The 20,086-nt window shown below is 37.3% G+C and overlaps 2 long non-coding RNA genes across 4 annotated transcripts; both read right to left on the bottom strand.

Annotated features, from left to right (window-relative positions):
* Nucleotides 1–2,863: 2,863 nt before the first annotated feature.
* LOC126914334 (uncharacterized) lies at nucleotides 2,864–6,144 on the bottom strand. The gene is made up of 3 exons (XR_007709634.1): nucleotides 5,454–6,144; nucleotides 4,659–4,859; nucleotides 2,864–4,501 (listed from the first exon to the last, which is right to left on the bottom strand). It is a non-coding gene; the product is annotated as an uncharacterized LOC126914334 (long non-coding RNA).
* Nucleotides 6,145–13,894: 7,750 nt separating this feature from the next.
* On the bottom strand, nucleotides 13,895–18,478 carry LOC126922057 (uncharacterized). Of its 3 annotated transcripts, none has more exons than XR_007712647.1 (6): nucleotides 17,602–18,478; nucleotides 16,799–17,351; nucleotides 16,251–16,660; nucleotides 15,517–15,908; nucleotides 15,148–15,458; nucleotides 13,895–14,456 (listed from the first exon to the last, which is right to left on the bottom strand). It is a non-coding gene; the product is annotated as an uncharacterized LOC126922057 (long non-coding RNA). The 3 variants fall into 3 exon arrangements; XR_007712648.1 differs by having other exon boundaries at nucleotides 15,517–16,660; nucleotides 16,799–17,189; nucleotides 17,275–17,351; XR_007712646.1 differs by having other exon boundaries at nucleotides 15,517–16,660.
* Between the last annotated feature and the right edge of the window lie 1,608 nt (nucleotides 18,479–20,086).

Here is a 20,086-nt window from a genome sequence, read left to right as displayed (position 1 = left end):
TAGGTCAAAGTTAGGCATTATATATAATACAGATATACAATATATAAATTACAATGATTATATGAACAATAAGGGGAAAAACAAGAAATATTACGTAATATTTAATATATGATGTAATATATGACAAAATTCAGTTTGAATATCTTGGTTTACTGGAAAAGTTTTAATAAATTGAGCTGCATTGTTCATAAAGTGAAGTTTGTACCTTATTCAGATATCGTAAAAAAGTGATTAATAAAATATTTATTGTTTTACAGTAATAAAACCATGTTTAGTTACAACACAGAATGAATTCCTATTTTTAACAATCAATGTATGAAATCTTTAATGGTATCTTATGGTGACATTCCACGGCTTAGTTCTCATAAATAAAATATGTTATAAAATGGAAAATCACGAAAAATGAACATTTTTCCCTTATACTTTATATAGTTGCCTTAAGATGTAAACGTGGATTCAGGATTCATCAAATATTAGAACCGTTTTTGAATTTTCAAATTTTTCGCGGTAAGTAAATGGTCAAGCTGTGGTAATTAGAGGGTATTACATCGACCATCCTAGAGAAAATAATACCAGAACCTGCAGTAGGAAGGAAATTAATCCTCAGGCAGAGAAAAATCAGGAAACGAATGAACCTTCGGTACTAAGCGGGTTTTTTTTCCACGGTACAATGAGTTTCGAAGCGCTATGCAACAGCGAAATTGTTAAAACGTCCGTTGTTTATGGTTGACTCGGTAGAGCAGCCGGTAAAGGAGGAAACAGTACGCAACGGAAAACGAGGTTGGAGAGATGGAGTGGAGCGTGAGCGGGGAGAAGAAAGGGCGAGAAAAGCAAAACAGAAACGAAAGGAAAAAAGGAGAGAAAGAGAGAGAAAAAGAGGCTCCGTCTGGGCCTTGGCGCGTTTCAGTTGCCTCGCGTTCGAGGGCGTTTTTCGCCCGTGAGTTGTTCTTTGCTTATTACAGTGTGTGCACTGGGCTCGAGCTGGCTAAAGTGGTTTGCTGCTAATTAACTGCGTTATTTTTACAACTCTCTTGCTCCCATCTACTTCCTACGTCTCATTCCACCCCCTTCCCGCTTTCCTTCCCCCAACTGTTCTCCCACATTTGCAATGGGGTTCAATAATTCTGCGGCCGCAACGCCCTCTCTCTCTCTCTCCAACTCGCACTCTCTCATTCTGTTTTCACGTTTCTTATCATGTATTTTTCATTTGTATGTTTCTAGTATATAAAGTTGAAAAATGAAATTTGATCACATATGTGACTTATCTATTGTAAAAATGAGTTACCAGATACTTGATACTAAAGCTAGTAAATCAGTTAAAATGACTACTATTAAATGTATTGTTTTTACAATTATGATAAATATGAAAGTGTTTTTTAGAATATCAATGTTTACTTTTATTGATATTGAATTATGGTTACGACGTATACTTAATTATCCTCGCCTTTAAAGTCTTTATAATTATATATCTAGGTATGTCATACATGTTTCGTTGTGTATCATCTTGAATTTTTATATATCAATTTCATTTTCCTTTCAATAAATAAAAAAAGATTTTTGCATAAAATTGGAGCAATAAATCATGTATGCGAATAATGATTCATATTTTCATATTTTTATATTTTCACTTTCATATCTTCAGTAAACTCCATCCATCTTATGAATGAAAAATCCTATCAATATTTGAATTTAGTATAAAAAAAATTAAAAGTTGTATGTATGTAATAATTTTTTGATTAAACCTAGTTAATTTACCAACTATATAGCGATCTATTATACCGTATACAATAGCTACAATCAGTAAGAATAAAGAAATTGATACGAGAGCACCGAAAATATAATAACTTCGAAAGTTATTTAAAGAATCTGTTTTTACGCAAAAATTGTAATTTTCACGTATAAAGATGTATTTACTGTAATTGTGGTGCCTATTTGTATAATTGAAGATTCCTGTATTTTGCTTGAATTTTGCGGTTAACGAACGTGAATAGAAAATAAAGCGTGCACAAGGATTTTTTCGTAAAAAATGCTTCTTTCCACAGACTTTTTTTGCTCACACTTACCACTGCTTTGGTACTAGCGGCTGGTTTAATTTTACCAGCATATTTTGTATGTATATCTCGAGTGCGCGTTTGTAGGAAAATTGACGAGAATATTGGAAGGTTTTTAAGTACTCTAGTTTGAAATGGTTTTCAAGCGCGCAGCTACTCAACCGTCATTTCGTAATACATATTATCAAAAAGCGAGTATCATTAACCATTTGAAAAGTGGTTAAAAAGGAATCGCCAAGTGAAATCGTATATGTACTTTGATATTCTGTGTAATAGAAGGAAGGCTTTCAATCTCAATTCTATTCTTTATTATTTCTATATTGCTCAATAAAAAAATATTTAGAAGATTATATTAGGTTAATAAAACAATAACATTCTTCACGTTAAAATTTCAGCCACGAAAAAAATGACTTACCAATGGCGTTAACATGAATAAAACTGGGGCGTACTATAGTTTACAAAATAAAGCAATTTCATTCGTATAGGAGCTATTCCATATTGTTTAAAATATAATAAAAGTAGATAGAATAAAGTTCATGCGAGAATGGTTAACACTAGAACCTACTAGACTTAACTATGATCTATAATATATTGCAAAAAATACAAAGAATATGTACTAAACTGTAAAGAACACATATATAATCATAATTAAAATAGTATTATGAAAATAAATAGGCGTATACATAATCATATCTCTATTTCAGTAAAAGCAAACACTAATTTCGCCAAAAGCATATTAGGCTTATCAACAGTTTTTATCTTTTATGATCATATTACATTAGTAACGTTACTAATGTAATATGTTACTAATGTTACTAATCGTAATCATAGTTTAATTATCGATTGATTTCTCAATCGCATATGTATATGATTATTGATGGATCATTTATAATGGTAAGCATCGACTACACGTTGTCCGATGATATTCGAATCGAAATAACTTTAATACCTTAATATCAGGTTCGTGAAACGGCTATTGGTTACGACTGCCGATGGAAGTGGTCGTCGGAAGCAGAGAAGTCGAAGGTCGTTTGTATAGGTATCTCTCTGCCGGTAGTCGTGGCACCCTTCTTTTCTCCGCCACGAAAAGGCTCTTGAAATAAATTGAAAATGGCTGGTATCGCCCCGCTCTCGGATAAGTGATACCTACATCACCTACACGCACATCGGTCACCACAGAATTCCACGGGTGTTCTTTCACGTATTCAAAACGACCATTCAAAAGCGGATCCGAATCTTTACGAACGGATGATCAATTAAAACCATGTTAAAACATTATATTAACCGTGTACTTTAGTCGAACCAAGAAAATTAAAAACTCGATATAAAGGGGGCACCGAACTCGATGTTAATCGAAATTATATCTTTAAGAATTATAGATTAACTTTCATTATATGATACGATTATCGTCATTGAGCAAGAGGTCGTAATATTTTATAGTTTTGTTGAAAGATTATAAAGATAAGCAGAATATCAATTCACAAGTAACCTTTGCAACCCAAGATTCAAAATGTGTTTACAAAACATCTGTTCTGAATGTGACTATATCAATGCAGATCGATTCTGAATATTTTAACTTTCAAGCTTATTATATCGTTTCTTTCTACATACCATTATTATAAATGAGCATCAACCATATAATGAGTAGATATTTAAAACAAATTCAACAAAATTTCTCATATTGATACAATCAACATAACCTACAACTGAAAACTGACTAGCTAGAATGTTTTCTTTTTGTATAACACAGTTCTTTTTGTACGTTAAACACGGTGAATCAGGAATTTGAATATTACTGGTACTTCTATTACGACAGATGGTCTGTCTCATTATTCGGTGAAATCGAGCTCGTCGAAAATTTATGTACTCCCTCGCACTCTGCCGCGACCGTAAAATCATTTCCAAAATTCACGATTTGCCCGACCGGGCTAATTTTCAGCATGCACGCGTGTACTAAGCGCATTCACGTGATCAAACACGTATGTATAGTACAGGTATACGATGACACACATACACACGGAGGAGTTCGGGTGTGCAAAACGTAACGAGACTAAACGCGAAACCTGAACTGGCGTACGGTCGCGTGCGCGCGCTCGCTCACGCAGTCAAACACGCACGAGAAAGAAGCATGTGCGGGGGCACACAAACGAGAAGGTGTATTGAATCGATGAGTATCATGCAGTTGACAGCTAGAGCTAATTGAATCTTGACTCTATCTATCTGTCGACTCGAGCTGAGACTCGACTACCGGCGCCGCTGCGAATTGCATTTCCGTTCGACAGAATCGTTCGCGTTCCAGAATTCTATCTTCCTCCTTAATCCCTCTTCGTTTTTGTAATATAGAATTACGCAGGAAATTCTCCGTTTCAGAAACTGTAAAAGACTATCCGTATTGTAATTACTTCTTGTGTTCACCATGTTTCCATTCGTGTTCATTGTTATTTTTGAAACTGTAACATAGATGTAGTTAGTAAATGTTAGATGTTATGTAAACTTATAGATGTTAATGTTTATTATGAATTTATTACTTAAAGAGATTTGATAATTTCAATTTCTTTGTATTTCGTTTGAATATGATGGAATTTCAATATTAGCTTCGTGTTTTACCTAATGCAAGAACAGTTACTTCGTTCAAAGACTCTTTATTCCAAGAAATACGAAGCGATTATTATACAAGACTGAATACATATCTTTCGTGAATGAGAAAGGAAAGTATGCAAAGGGCGTGAAACGACGGTCCTCTTAATATAATCTGTAATTGTTGGTGCACATTTTTCTCTCTTCCTTGCTTTGTTAACATTTCCGTTTCTGCAAATTAACGAAAAGGTTGAAATATTTCGTTTGACTTTTTTTCTGTTTATCGAAATACGATACAAAATGTTATAAAGAATCGTAAAGCACAATCGTGTACAGTGGTTCAGAGGGAATCTACTTTATTGAGAACGGAAATTTCTTTTCACCGCAAATTCAATAGAAGATTTCCGTGCATCAGACCATTCAATTACGTGGCGGATCAATGGAGGTTCTCGATGAAATTTTAATTAGAAAAGAGCAAGAAATACAGCGGCGAAGATGCAACAGAACGGTCGTAGATCAAAGGTGTATAAATATTTGTTAAACTTAATTTCTGTAACATTATTTGTAACTTATATTTTATCGATTTGCTGCTTGATCTTAGTTTGAAAACATTATTATTCTTAATATTTTAAGAAAATCATTATGCATAAAGCTGTAACAAGGAATAGCAATTCTTTCGTATCTTCTACAAAATTAACAAACTTTCTGACCATTAAAAAATGTGGTTGTGTTTGAAATGATTCATAAGATACAGCAAAAATAAACTCACATCTCAATATAACTATGAAAACTGTTAAAAATAGTCAAATTTATCTATATACTAACCTGTAAATGAACGAAAACCATGAATATACTTGATTTACAATAAGAAACTTCCAGAAAAGGAATAGTGAGGTTAAGTAACCAACTGTAACCGTGATGACATAATATCGGTTTCATTTAACGGAACGATGCGGTTTTCTCGTAAACAGCGAGGGGTTGAGGCTCGTAATACCGATAAAGGCACAGAACCCGGGAAAGGAGGATAGATAGGAAGGGGACTCTGTTCCCCGTCTAGGATTCTATAATCCGTACGATCTTTATCGTTAAATTCTGTACTCGTGGACCGATGCCTCGATTGCGCAATCAAGATGGCATCGAGAAAGGCATCTCTCGCCTTCGACTCAAACTACCAACAAGTATTTCAATATCCGCTCCAATATATTCCCATCGACCCTATAAACGTGTGTGCAGTTATATTGGATTCCCTTCCTCCTTCCTTCGATTCGTTCTCCTTATCGCTCTCGTTTCATCGCTTTTTCCGCTCTCGCTTCTTTCTGTGGTACGTGTGTGCGTGTGCGTGATCGCGGACCGATTGGTTTACGACATCACTACGAACACAAACGCGCGACGGTGGTGACGTTCGTGCATATCTTTCCCCGAGGAAACCGCATTTAAACGAGTTTGGTAACCCTGTAAAAGATTCTTGATCTTAATGGTCGAAGAATCGAGTTCAGCAGGATGATTGCTCGATAGAGAGCTATTAGCAATCTTCGTTATGATCACTATTGGAACTATAGTTACCAGTGTTTTTACATAAATGTTATAAGAGGCTTATGTTTTTAAAGATTGTATTTGGAACCATAGAGACGGCGAAGGAGGCTTTTTAGCCCTATTTTCTGGATTTCGAGATACTTCTATGAATATGACACTTCTTTAATGATCTTTGATGTTATTAACAGAACACTGAATTAGCCATTAAAAGTTTCTAATTACACTGATAAATGAATATATTATTTTTAAAATGATTATTAGATAATCTTGAAAACAGTCATTACGTGACTTTTAAATGACTTTTGAATAACAACAGCACGATCTTGGGAAAATCTTTATACGATATGAATTGATTTTGAAACAATTTTCAAATTATCTCTATTGATCGTGGATTATAGGCAGAGAAATCATAGTTTCCAATCACTTCGATACGATACTAAAATGATCCTAAAATATATTTACAACATGTAGGTATATATCTATCATTTGATTTAAACATATCGAATTTCAACGAAACTGTATTCATTTAGAATAAGAGCGTCGATTTGGAATCACTAAAACATACAGGATAAACCAGCGAGTCTAAATTTAAACGTTGAAGATTCTCATCTATCCTCTATTTTCCGTTCGCATATTTCCACGACGTGGCCAATAGCGATCAAATAGATGCCAGGCATAATGGTCGCGGATAATAATCTAGAAAATTCTTTCCTGATTAATTAGCCGTTTGAGGCTCCTAGATCACAAAGATATGCAGTAGGCCAATGGATATGAAATAATTTACCGTAGAACCGCGGCTGTTCTGTCCACAACCACCTGGGCACACATTAAAATCGGGCGTTCTCCCACCGACCACTACTCGTCCTTTTCATCATCGCTACTGCTATCTCCGTCGCTTCTTTCATTCGTTCTCTTTGTTGTCTCGTAATCTATATACGCGCACACAGGCCGCCGCTTATTATACTAATATGTCCGTCGTGCGTTCATCGCGGTGCATCGCCATCAAAAGGGTTTTCTCGTTCGAGTCTAATTGTTCGGCCCGATCCCGGCCAAAGAAACCGAGTGATACGGTAGGGGCTGGTTTTTCACCTCGTTTCAACCGCTGGCCCGCGATCAAACGGACCCCATTCCTTATCCGTGAATCTTCCCGCACGGTTCGCCGACTTTTCGGTCACTGAATTCTTCCCGGATACCTAAGGGAACCTAGCGATATATGCATACCTCGTATAGATTCTTTAGCTAGACAGGAAATCCTTGGATCTTAGGACGGGAATTAAAATTGTAAATATATACATAGAAGGTGAATCTGTTAGTCTGACCAGTCGAATGTGAAATCCTTTTTAAGTTTTGGGATTTAGACCCTTTACATTTTTCAGCTCCGGCATTTTTACAGAGGGTTACTGGAAAATAATTAGTTATAGATTATTTTAGGATAATGAAAATTATTTCCCAGAGTTAAGAATTTGATGGAGTTATTACGTGACTGGTAACTCGAGGAAAATTAGGTTCTTTTTACATTTTTCCTAACTGGGAAATAATTACCTAAAGCTTAGTTGTTTCGATTAGGATTAAAGTTTAAAGAGATAGAACAAGTAAAGATAAGAAAGTTAATTACCAGGGTTAAGAATTTGGTGGAACTATGTGTTATGCTGCCGATAACTGTGTCATTTAGTCCATCTTTAGACCAATAAATAAACCATCCTAAGGATAAGAAAGAATGCCATAAAACGCCACACATTTCTAAGACCTCTACATAATTTTAAGAATAAAAAGAAAATGAAGACTTTCCCATTGGATTAGAACGTTGAGTTTGTATGGAAAGAGAAAAAAAAAAAAAGAAAGAAGAAGGTAACGGATAATCGGAAATGGAAGAAGTGCCCGAAGCGTGGCTTTGCACGATCCGTGGTTATCGAGCAGAATGGACGCGTTGTACTGGATCAACCGCACAATGAGTCCAATCGGTGAAAGGGTTTTGCAATCGTACCCACGTTTATACTGGCTATATCTGCAGGGGATACAGGTACGTTTTAGGCACGGTTCCTTTTATAAGTGCCATTATAAGTGCCATTTGAGCATGCCTACACCCGCTTTGTACGCGAATTTCAAACTAGTCATTGTCCTCTCGTTATTGTTTGAAAGGACACGAGATGACAACCGCTGTGGTTAAAAAGCACTCCCTCTATACTCCTTGAGGCAATTGCGTCCTTTACTTTTACGACATGTTAACCGTTTCGTTCTTTACAAACGTATCTATCAAATAAGATCCTAACTTACATTTCTAATTTAAAAATATCTATTAAGGAAGTTTTCAAATTTACCAACCACGTCTATATCTCACATTTAGCCGAGCATATGAAACCCTTAATGGTCCAACTGATGAAGAATAGAGTATAGAAAAGGTTTCCAAGCGGGAAAGATACCAAACATTATACATATAAAAAAGGACGATCGTATCCTTTTCTAACTTTAAAGAACAGATTCTCAAAGTAACTAGATAATGCAATCTCCTACATAACCTCCTAACCTCAAAAAGTATTTTAACCAGCATCCGATCGAATCTCGAATCTTTAAATCTCCGTCGAATCTCCCTCGTGAATCGTACTTTAACGGAAAACTGATTTAAGTAGTCTTCTTCCGAATCTTCTTTTCTAGATCCTAGAATCATTCAGCTAGCTTTTGTTCGTTTCGATTCTCCGTATCCTTTCTCTGTCAATCATCGGTCGCGGCTTCACAATGGCTGCGGCGACACATTGTGTAATTTGAAATGAATGCTGTGCAGGCCCTAACGGGAGTATAATTGTTTCACGACAGGTCCACAGAGGCCTAGTATTAACGTAAGAAAATGGGGACTGGTGGTTTTCCAATTGAACAATGGCCATGTGTACCACGTTGGATATCTCGTTACACCGTAATCGAGGAATAATCGATCGTAAAGTTGTAGCACAAGGCAAATTGCTGGGCGTGGTGAGAACGATCCAGGAAACTCGAGAGGGCAAAAGACAAGGGCGCGTAGCAGAACGAGGAAATCCGAGATTTTTCTTCCTTTCCTCTCTCGCAAGCGTCCCCCTCTTCACCGCTGCTCCATGGTCCTCCTTTATTTTTTCTGGCCATGTAAAAAGCTTTTTATTCAGAGCCCGTGTTCACCCCTCGATCGAGCGGCGTGCGTGTGCTTCCATCGAAGCGAATCGAACCGGGGCGCAACAAAGATTCACTTCACCGACACGGGATCTTTGAACTGGGTTAATTAGGGGATCGAGAAATTTTGTTCGACCATTCGAGGAACCTTGTTGCGACTTCATAAATGTAGAAACGTCGATCAATGAGGAAGATTCTTCTAACAAATTATTTATCGTATTATCATGGAAGACTGATGAGTTGTAATAAATTAATATCGATAATTTTAGATTATAGTATCAACTTACATGCGCGCTACTCAAAAGCCAAACTGACCGACTTCATTTTCTCATATTTTCTTATTAGCTTCGTATTTTCACAAGAAATAAATGAGTTACGTTAAATTAATTATGTCGATAACTTTAGGTTATGTTACCTGTATCATAATAAAAATGAAAAGATTTACATCACTATAAACTTACGTGAAAGCCAATTAAATTTCAAATTAATCAGTTTCATTTCTTTAAAGCTTCTTAACTATTCTACTACTCTCAATTTCAATTAGTTAACCTCAACAAAGTCAATCACGTTGATTTTTGTATAGTTCGTGTATCTAGCGTCGAATGAAATAAAACACGTGACTTCTGATGGGTTCCAGAATACTAATACACGGGCGTCAGGAAAGATCCTTGATTTCCGTGGAAACGAATATCACGCACAACGATTAGGGAGAGAGGAAAAAAAGGGAAATACGAGTAACCAGTATCCTGGTCGATCACGGGATTCCGTCTCTCTCGTGCCTCTTTCCTTCTCGCAACAAGAGCGGTCCTCGATCATCCTCTACCTCTCGTCAATGCATCCGGGGACTTCCGCGATTTCTGAATAGAAATCTCCAATGGTGGCTGACAATGCAATACGTGGACAATTGCATAGTCTAATGGATCTGCCTCACATCATCGTAACTTATACGTACGTGTCGTTCGTGAAAACGATATCGACAAACGTCCATTCCGCGTGTCTTCCTACCGTTCGCAAAAACGAGATCGACATTCTCTCTATGGTGGTCGTGTCTTTCCGCTGTCATCATACTCTACTACGTCTCTCCCCTTCTTCTTCCTTCGCGCCACGGTTTCGCGCGCGCCGAAAAACGAAAAAAGATTTGGTTCGCGTCGGTAAAAACGAACATGTCGTGTCTGAGTACCCCCTCCCCTAGCCTGCCGTGCAAATGAAAATTATTCCGCGGTTTAGGCCGCTTGCTAATCAATCAATAACGATGCGTTCCACCACGTGCGAATAAATTAATTAGGTCGGTCCGTTCTCGCGTCTCTAATTCAACACGCGGTTGCGACTCCTATCCGCAGGAAAATTTCGCTTTGAACTATGATGGAAACCTTTTATCCCAATTTAAAGGTGTTCTAATAACGCAGGGGTTAGTAATAATTTAATTGACATCCATTTAGATGACATTATTGAGTACTTGTAACATAGACTGAATGTAGACTATATATATTCTTTTTTGCAACTGATAAAACGCACATATCTTAATATTTTTCTATATAGAATAAAGAGAATAAAAATAAGAATAAAAGAATAAAAAATAGAGGTTGGAATCTTTGACATGCCTTAATTTCCGGACCAACATATATATCTATAAGGTTCAATAATTGGATAATTCAGGGATCGATTCTGAAGTCTGAAAATCGAGATTTTTTTATTATGAAGTGATTTGATAAAATACAAAAATGAACAACAATTAATATGCGTCTATAACAATCAATAACGATGATTATCTAAACGGGAAATTATAAGTCTTTGGTGCAATGTTTACCTGAAAATCGAGAATCGATTTTCAACGTCCTGAGCTACCGATCTTTCTTCTTCAGTCTTTAAATCTTAAATCTTCAGTCTTTAAAATCTTAAACAACTATTCTATAACCTTGTCTGTCTCTCTAATGTAACTCTCTGTCCGTCCGGCTGGAGAACACGTGCTTCTTCAAATGGTCGTCCGTACAACAAAAGAAGATCGCTCTGTCCGTCAAATACAGCCTGTCGTGCTACCCGTAAAACAAGAAGAATCCCTATCCTACATGAACTCTAGGGAGTTTACATATCTTCTATCATTTTAAAGTTACATATGGCTTCACCCAGTTGTGAGCACTAAATATCGCTAAATGTTAAAAATCAATCTTAAAAGTAATCGATCAATGAGATTTTCTTGCGATCATATAAGGTTAGGTTTGATGTTATCTAACAATTAATCTTAAAATCCGTGACTTCCTATTAGCAACCTCGTTACAAAAGGATCGAACAGTTAACCGATCTGCCGAATGAAGATTTAGTGATCTCTGTAAGGGGTCTAAAGAAGAATCGGAATGAACTTGTTCATCGACCTCTCTTCTGTATGCGTGGGCGGTGACAGTACTCCGTTCCCTTTTCTTTCTTCCACCAACAAAAACCCGTAAGAGGGAAATAGAAATGGAGAGAGAGAGAGAAATCTTGGAATCTTTTGGTTCTTGGTTGGACGCGAAGGAGGTACGCAGAGATGGTCCAGGCAGTTACGGCATTATATACCTAACAGGAAGAGAGACAAAGCAAACAAAACACTGTCGGGGCGTCGCGTCGCTCCGCAAACAGCGCCCTCGCGAACGAGAGGAGTGAGACGAAGAACTAAAACTTGGAACAAAAGTCCTCACTTTTGTTCCTTGGAAAGTTTTTCGAATTATGGCCATGGCGGAGAGAAAGACGAAGGGAAAAGGAGGACGCAATCGAAAGGAGTCGTGCCTCTGTGATTTATATCTCGCCAAGGTTTCGGAATTATTAAACTTTCCAGGGTACCGGAAGAAAGGAGGTGAAGGAAACGATGGCCACGACGGAGAGGAGTTCATAAGAGAGAGAGCTTGTACTGTAATTAAGCCGTTTTCTAATGAAGATTGATCGGTCAATTAGCACCGTTACCTCCCATCTTGTGTCTCTTCTATTATTTACAGCAGGCTGTTCTACTTACTTACCACTATATCTATAGCTTTGTGTCTTTCATTATGTTAATGTTTTCAATAGCCATCATTCCTTTTCAAAAAAGATTCCATAATCGATAACGATCATCGGTAACCAAGAAGCTTTAATAATTTATGATGGTTACTTCTGACCAAAACTATCTAAATTATGATATGAATTCTTGCACTCTAACTTTTTCAATTTGAGCCATAAAGGTTATGATTCTTGACATTTGTATAGAGAAAGAGTACATAACAGTATATGTGTAAATAAGAAGTACTTGTATTGTAATTTGTTATTGGTTAATATTTGCAGAAAAACTTTCATTCGACTTCTTTGTAACGATTCAATAGATTTTCGTAACTGATCGTCAGATAAGTTAATTAAATTCTTGGCGAACCTTTCATTCCACTGGCGTTGAAGTTGCAAAACACCAGCAAGGTGGAACATTTAACCACAGAGCGATACGATGGTCAGTATACTCGGGGGTGAGCTGTAAAACACTTCGATTATCCATTAACAAGCAATTAAACCGCTGGTAACGAGGTACAATTCAGGCTCGAGTTGAGTTATCCCTGGAAGAGATTAAAAGCTGCCACTTGTGAGTCTGAGCGAAGCCACCCTTTTGCGTTTCTGTCGTTCGACCTCTCTCTTTCCCTCCCTTCTCTATCCCGGTGTTCCCGTCTCTGTTTAGCTCCACCCCTCGACCGTCCTGGCCACAATAGAGAGTGGGAAGCCTCTTTCTATGGATCATACAATGGATATAGTATATCAAACAAATTCGACCCCGCGAAATTATTGGCCATGGTAATCCCACGTTACCGGCCGTGGACGATAGTTCTCCCATCAACGTCGCCGCGTAACCCACAGCTAGACAAGGGGCTGGGAAACCACAGTGAAAACTCATCCATGAAATACGGAGACGTAACATCGAGCCCTTTCACCATTAATTTCTTTTCGGCTCGGTCTTTTCATTACTATCTTTATATTTAAAGAGTATAGGAGAAGATTATGATAAATTACTTTTTTTTATTTTTTACAGAAAAGTTGTTTCACAGTTTAGTACCTCGTCGATCAATCCTGCAATCCAAAGTTGCTCGTTTATTTGATTCTGGAGTTATACGCGAGTTACTCCATTCTCTTAAAATTTTCAAATTGCTTCTCATAATATTAAAGTATGTATTGCTTGTCTTGATGATTGTATCTTTGTTTTAAACAAAACTTTGTCAACTTATTAACTATTTTTAAGACTAACATCTTTGAACTTGGCAGGCTGTTTTCATTTTCAATGATCTCATATTAAAATTATTCTGTTTAATCATGAGGTGATGTTAAAATAAAAAGATCCACAAAAGTATATACTTATTATGTTTTTCTCTTGAAATCTTCACTTATATACTTCACTAGATAAAAATATTGGTTCTTTTCTTTGATCGGTGAAATGGATGAGGGGACAACTGTGATTTCTTGTCATCGAATCGATAAATTTTAAAGTTAATCTCAATGAAAATGAGATACGAGGCAAAAGATGAGAAAATTAATTCAAATGTAATTGACTAAAAAATAATGAGTTTTAGTTTAGATTTAAGTAAGAAGAGCGAGAATGGAAAAAAACGTCGAGGAAATATCGTCTGCGTTGATTTAATATATTCTGCAATTTGATCGGATCATAACGCATCGATTGAAGCGCATCCTGATTTATGGCAAAGTACATAACAAAGATTTCGATGGCAAATCCAGAGGCGACACGTCCTTCATTCTGACAGGATTGAAAGCCGTAAAAATCCTTGTCGGACGAAAGGGTACCGATCTAGGTACGCATGCGTTTGACAGAGTAGATATATTTCGATCATGGATTTTCGATAGGCCGCAAGGATTAGGGGCTACCCTCTGCTCTCGCGCGTTTGTTCGAAACAATGCTCGACTTAACTGATTGGCCGCTAGCTGTTTTCGCATGTTGTATTCTTCGTCCTATACCCGATGAATAACAGAGTAACGAGGTGAAGTGTGGTACACAACAGATTATCATAATAATCTCGGCTAACGAGTATTGTCTGGTTTATTAAAAAGTTATACGAAAGAAGATTCTCTATCCGTTCTTTGTCCCAAGTTATATTCCTCTCTTTCGAAACTGAGTTTCTTCAGGTAGATATACTTTCTGGTTACTCAATCCATACACATACATACCTAAGCATATAAATCATGTATTAATATATAATTACTCGAATATATACAGGGTAAGTTGTGAAAAATAGAATACCTAAATATTTCTATTGGTATTATAAATGGAAGGAAATATCCAAGTACTAATCAAGATGGTAAGTATGCAATGATTATTCATGTTAAGTTAAAATATTCTAAATGTCCCTAAATCTACATTGTAAGGAACATGAATTAGAAAGTTTGGCAATATACAATATGCAAGAATGTATATAAAAAATATTCGATTTCACTCAACATTCTCTTTCCCTAAATGCACAGCTCATCACCATTGGCGTAAAATTAGAATCAAATTCTAAAGATGACAGAGAGAAAAAGAAGAAGACAGCTTAGACAGTTAAGGTACAAATCAAGCAAGCAATGAACGAGAAGAAAGAGACAGAGAAAAGTTAGTGGGCGTAACTTGCGATAATTTGCATGGAAATTTTTATCGGCACGGCCGAAGAGGCAATATCCGGCAGACGCATTTAAGATCTGAGTCCGGATAATAATAGCCACAGAAATGGGATCGTAATGCCCGAAATGGGTGACACGAGTAGGTACCCAAGGTTGCCTATATACGCCTTATATTTTCCTACGTAGCTATCGCAGGCTAATGCGCGAAAATGCGGTGGTAAGTGGGGTGAACACACAAGCTACGGTTGGAAAACGAACCCACCCATATCGTGCTACGGCCACGCTGCGCAAGAAAAAAATGACACCGTCCTCCCTTGCTTAGCGTCGTTAAATTATATATAGTCTTTCTTTCGCCCTTGCTCGCTTGTTCTTTATCGTCGCCTTATGTTAATATTACTTCTATTCGACGCAGCAGCCGTTGCAGAAGTACCTGATCCTCCTTCGCTTTTTCTGTCTCCTTAGTACTCTTATACGCTTTAAACTTCCATCCGTTTGTTGAGTTTCATTGCATTCTGTTAGCTTCTTTTTTCTTTTTATTTTAAAGCAAATCTGACGATGCCTTTAAACAAATGCCTGTAATTTTAAAGCAACGACGTAGAATCTATTATAATTGTGGCAATTGATTTAGTACCTTTTTTTGCTTTACACCTTTTTTCTTCATTTTTCACTGGCCGATTGCATTCTTTATGTAGTACAATACATATCTAGGTCCACGAAGTCACCCGAGCGTTTTTTATCTTTAGCTGATCGATACATGCATTCGGGGGATCGATGGAAAAGGATCGACGAAGGAACACTTAGGAAGGAGCATTATACGGAATCACATAGCAGCAGGATCAGTTGCTTGATGGACTGGAAGCTCGCGGTCCGCTTCGAAATACCGTCTTAAACCGAGCTAGGAAAAGGCTGCAAGTACGTACTCGAGCACGGCCAGTGAGCACGTACACGTCGTATTACTGTGACCGAGTATCCAGCTTTCGTGGTTGCATTCAGGGATCCTGCTGAGTTCTTGTTTTCTCCTTACTGCAATAAAGGAGTATTTAAGAGACTTTCGCGGATATGGGCAAGGAAGAAGGTAGAAAAGAAAGGAAAAAAATTGGACCGTGTAAGAGTAGAAGTATGTAGAAAAGACCTGAACAAGGAAATCGTTAGAAAGGAAAAGAGACAGGAAGAAACAGAAAGAAAAATCGTGCATGTATATACGCATGCACGCTTGTATATATATAGGTATACTTGTCAGCACATGCGTGTATGTGTATGTGCCCCGTGGCGTGCACCCTGCCGACATGCCTCGTCGTTTTCGACGAGGCCATCGAAAACAATCGGCACAATGGGTCCTCAAGCGTTCTTATTTATTATACTTACATGGCACTGTACACTATACATAACGCGAATGAATGGAAGAGACCGGAGTTAGACGAGATGTGGAACGCGCGTGTGCATTTTGCTTGGGGACCCCCGTGAGTAAAGCGTGCGTGAAAGAACGCACGCGATTTTTGAATCGTGGAGCACCGGTATAAGGGAACAGCTCGGAGAGGGGTGTCCACGAAGAAAAGGTTAAAGAGTTGTTTTGTGGACGGTCAATTGACAGCGTTTTGCGGATGTTAATGGTCGTCCGTCTTTTAATGGCGCGCTTTCCTTCACGCGCCATCCAGGGGAACTTGCTAATCGTTGCAATTCAAATATCATTATCCTTCTCATATGTCGTGGTGTTAAGTAGTCGAATTGTAATATTAAATTAGTACATATGTAACTCTGATTATGTTCCAAATACACTAAAAATAAGCAGAATGTTATTTAAAAAATTGTACATTCTAATAATTTAGTAATGCGATATAATTCTAACGAACAACAGTATAGTAATCAGTTAATACATTTAGACGTAGGTTGGTAAGGAATGTATTAATGCTTACGATTGTATAGATTGTCCTTTCATAATGCGGCATTCTTCGTTTAGAATATATTCTCTAAATGTTGTCGATGTTCAGAAATCGGTTGATGATTTCATCAGTTTAAAAGATATAATGCTTCCGTTTATCAGAAGTTAGCGAGTTAGTTGTTTCGTTATTTTTCCATTTGCCCAGTGGATCGTTGAAGTGGCATTATGGAACGGGTAAAGGATAAAGGAGTTAATCCTGAGTTTACTTATATCATGTTGAAAACCACTGGTTGTGTATAGCGATGCGTACACGCGTACTTCTAATACCTCTTATGCGGGTCTCATTGTGCAACGATCTCTTGTTGCCTGTAGAATCGTTACGAACAAAGATCGTCTACTCTAGAGGATATATCGTTATCCTTCTACTGTACTAGACAATGATGGATGGATAGATAATAAGAAAAAATTCAATATATCGCGAGAATGTCTGGGACGCCACCACCAACTCACCGTGATTATAATCAATTATGTATAATTCTATATATAAATTTATAGCGTGTATAAGGTAATCCACTATATAAGCAAACCTGAAACAAAAATAAACAAAACCAAATATGAATAAGCGAATCAAAACATTAGATGAATCGCAAATGTAGATAACAAAAGTTGATTTCGAAATTGACATTGAGGTAGTATTTTTTTACAAAAGTAATATATTTATTGAATTCAAATTTTCTTCCCCCTTTTATTGCATATACTCTCTTAACGAATCCATAAAAGATCGATACAAATTTCCAATCTCTTTCTAACTCTTTAGTTATAAAATCAACTACGAACTTGAAAAATTTCTTCTTCGAAGATAACCAACGCGTATCACGCAGCAGTAATCGTCCGATCTCTGGCGCTCCACCAAGTCAAAAATTTGTCGATCAACAGGCGAATGAACTTTGAAAACATGCAACAATGGCAACGGCGAAGCTCGGCCCTCGAGGATCGTCATGGACCGTCGAAAATTCGGTGCCCACTCGAACAGCACTTCGGCCTTCGTGTGTGTGTTTCATAGCAGCAATAAAACGTCATTTTTCGCGGGTCCGTTTCGGAAAAAGAATCGGGCGAAAATATGGGAAAGTCTCGCTGGTGGTGTGGATTGTCGTTCCGAAATGAACGGTACAAAATGATTCTGCGTTGCGCGCCGGTGCTCCACGAGTGGTTGCACGATCACGCGCTAGCCTGTTGTAATGGATGAGTCCCGATGCCGGGATGTATATTGCCAAAGTACTTATGGCAGCACGTTTATGGCATACAGGCTGTACAAGCCTGGCAGCGGCCGACATGAAATCCAGTCGAGCACCCTCCATCCACGTCACGTCCGCCACTGATTAACATTAACTTCATGGAAAAAATTGTACCAAATGCCGAGCAACGTCACAATTTTCGACTTGGCCGCGATGCCTATCTGCCGCTTTTTCGCCGTTTCTCACATTCCTGTTCACCCATATGACACTTGCGAATGTTAGGTTATGTTAGGTTTAGGTTAACATTTACACGATCATCGATGTTATCAATTTTCTTGTATTTATTCGCGTTTTTAGGTTTCTCTTGAACTAAAGTATTCTTAATAAATTTCACAGTTTATTGGCAATTCTATTTTAGATCTTTCATTCTGTTGTTTGGTATCTTGGTTACAAAAAGAAACCAAATTATGCAGTGTTTTCTAGACCTTCTTATATATATAACTAACTTATACTACTGTTGTTTGGTATCTTGGTTACAAAAAGAAACCAAATTATGCAGTGTTTTCTAGACCTTCTTATATATATAACTAACTTATACTACTAATAATATTAATGAAGTGATAAATTTACCTTAAGTAGGATAATCAGATGATTTACAGTTTGTGGAAATGATTTATAAAGTTTATCTTATTTTATTACTTAACTTGCTTCTCCCGTGCAAGAGCAGTTACTATTAGTACTAGTAACTTTTAAAGTTTTACATATGTATATCAATGTTTATTTTGTTTACCTCTAAAAACGTAATTTTATAATTCTGAATAATAATCAACGAATGAATAAAATAGTCAACATATCGCATGTACTTAAGCAGTGAAAATATATTGTATCTTTTCCTAGATCTAGGTTGGTAACAAACCGGAACTGGTCGTGAGATCGCATCTCAATTTGTACTTTAGAATTTCAAATAAGGTTTGGAGACACTGTTGCGTGTCAAGCCATGCGTTTGGTCGGCAAATTAAAAGGAAACCGGGAGCGAGTCCCGTTCAGTGAATCCTCGTCCCCAAGATATCGAAGGTCCCCACAAAAGCACGCAGGGGTGCAGTTAATTCTAAAGCGATTAGGCGCACGCGACGGGGCAAAGGTGTCGACCTGCAATTGACAACGGGCTGAAGGGTCACGAAAGAGATCGCGAGGAGGGGAGACGAAAAATTAAATTAGTCGCACGTTCGAAAGTAATCCCGGATTAATATACGTTGCCCCCGCGCCAGAATGCTTTTCAATGCCATACAATTGGGCCCGAATATTTTCAAAGAGATTCCAAAATACTTAAGATTCTTGCATCTACACTCAGCTGGTTTTGAAATGTATCTCAAAATTGCAATCAGTCTGGAAAAATTAGAAAAACTGAAAATCCTGTTCGTGATTGGATTATTAATATCCTAAGACTTAATGTCTTTAGCTTTTCAATCTTTGGTTCTCCGTTTAAATGTATCTTAATCATCAACTAATTGTTTCATCATACATTGTAATAACTAGATTACGGATTTTTATGCAAATTCGTATTTTTGAGAATATAATTGAGAAAGTAGAGCCTCGATAGAAAATTGTATCACTTACCAAACGTTATAGAGCTTCAGAATAGCATGCGTTCTGTGCAATTTTGCATGCAGAGAAATTCACACTTACTAAACTGTACTTGATCTGTCCGTATTAATATGAAATTCATTAAAAACCCCATTTTAGCATTCCTCGCATCCTAACCTCAAAAATTATCATCATCAAGCAATCATAACCTAAAAAAGAGAAAAAGAAACAAAAACAAAACAAAGAAACAAAAAGATCATCATACCGGGGATTCATGAAAGCGTCATAATCCCTCTGCATTGAAATACTAGGTCGAAGGCACTCCAATACCTGGAAACGTTCTGTCCCGGAAATTATTCAAGCCGCGGCTCGATTATAGAAGACAATTTTAATATCGTCGAATAATGGACGATCTTCGATGAGAGAAATTGAGGCAAGGGGAAAGAGGAAGGAAGATCGGTGGCCTGAAAACCCGCGTTGCGTTAAGGTCACCGCGATAAGGG

Source organism: Bombus affinis, chromosome 1, assembly GCF_024516045.1.
Source record: "Bombus affinis isolate iyBomAffi1 chromosome 1, iyBomAffi1.2, whole genome shotgun sequence".
Taxonomy (NCBI): Eukaryota; Metazoa; Arthropoda; class Insecta; order Hymenoptera; family Apidae; genus Bombus; species Bombus affinis.
Note: the sequence above shows the minus strand (reverse complement) of the source record. Positions and strands in the feature narration are given on the sequence as shown.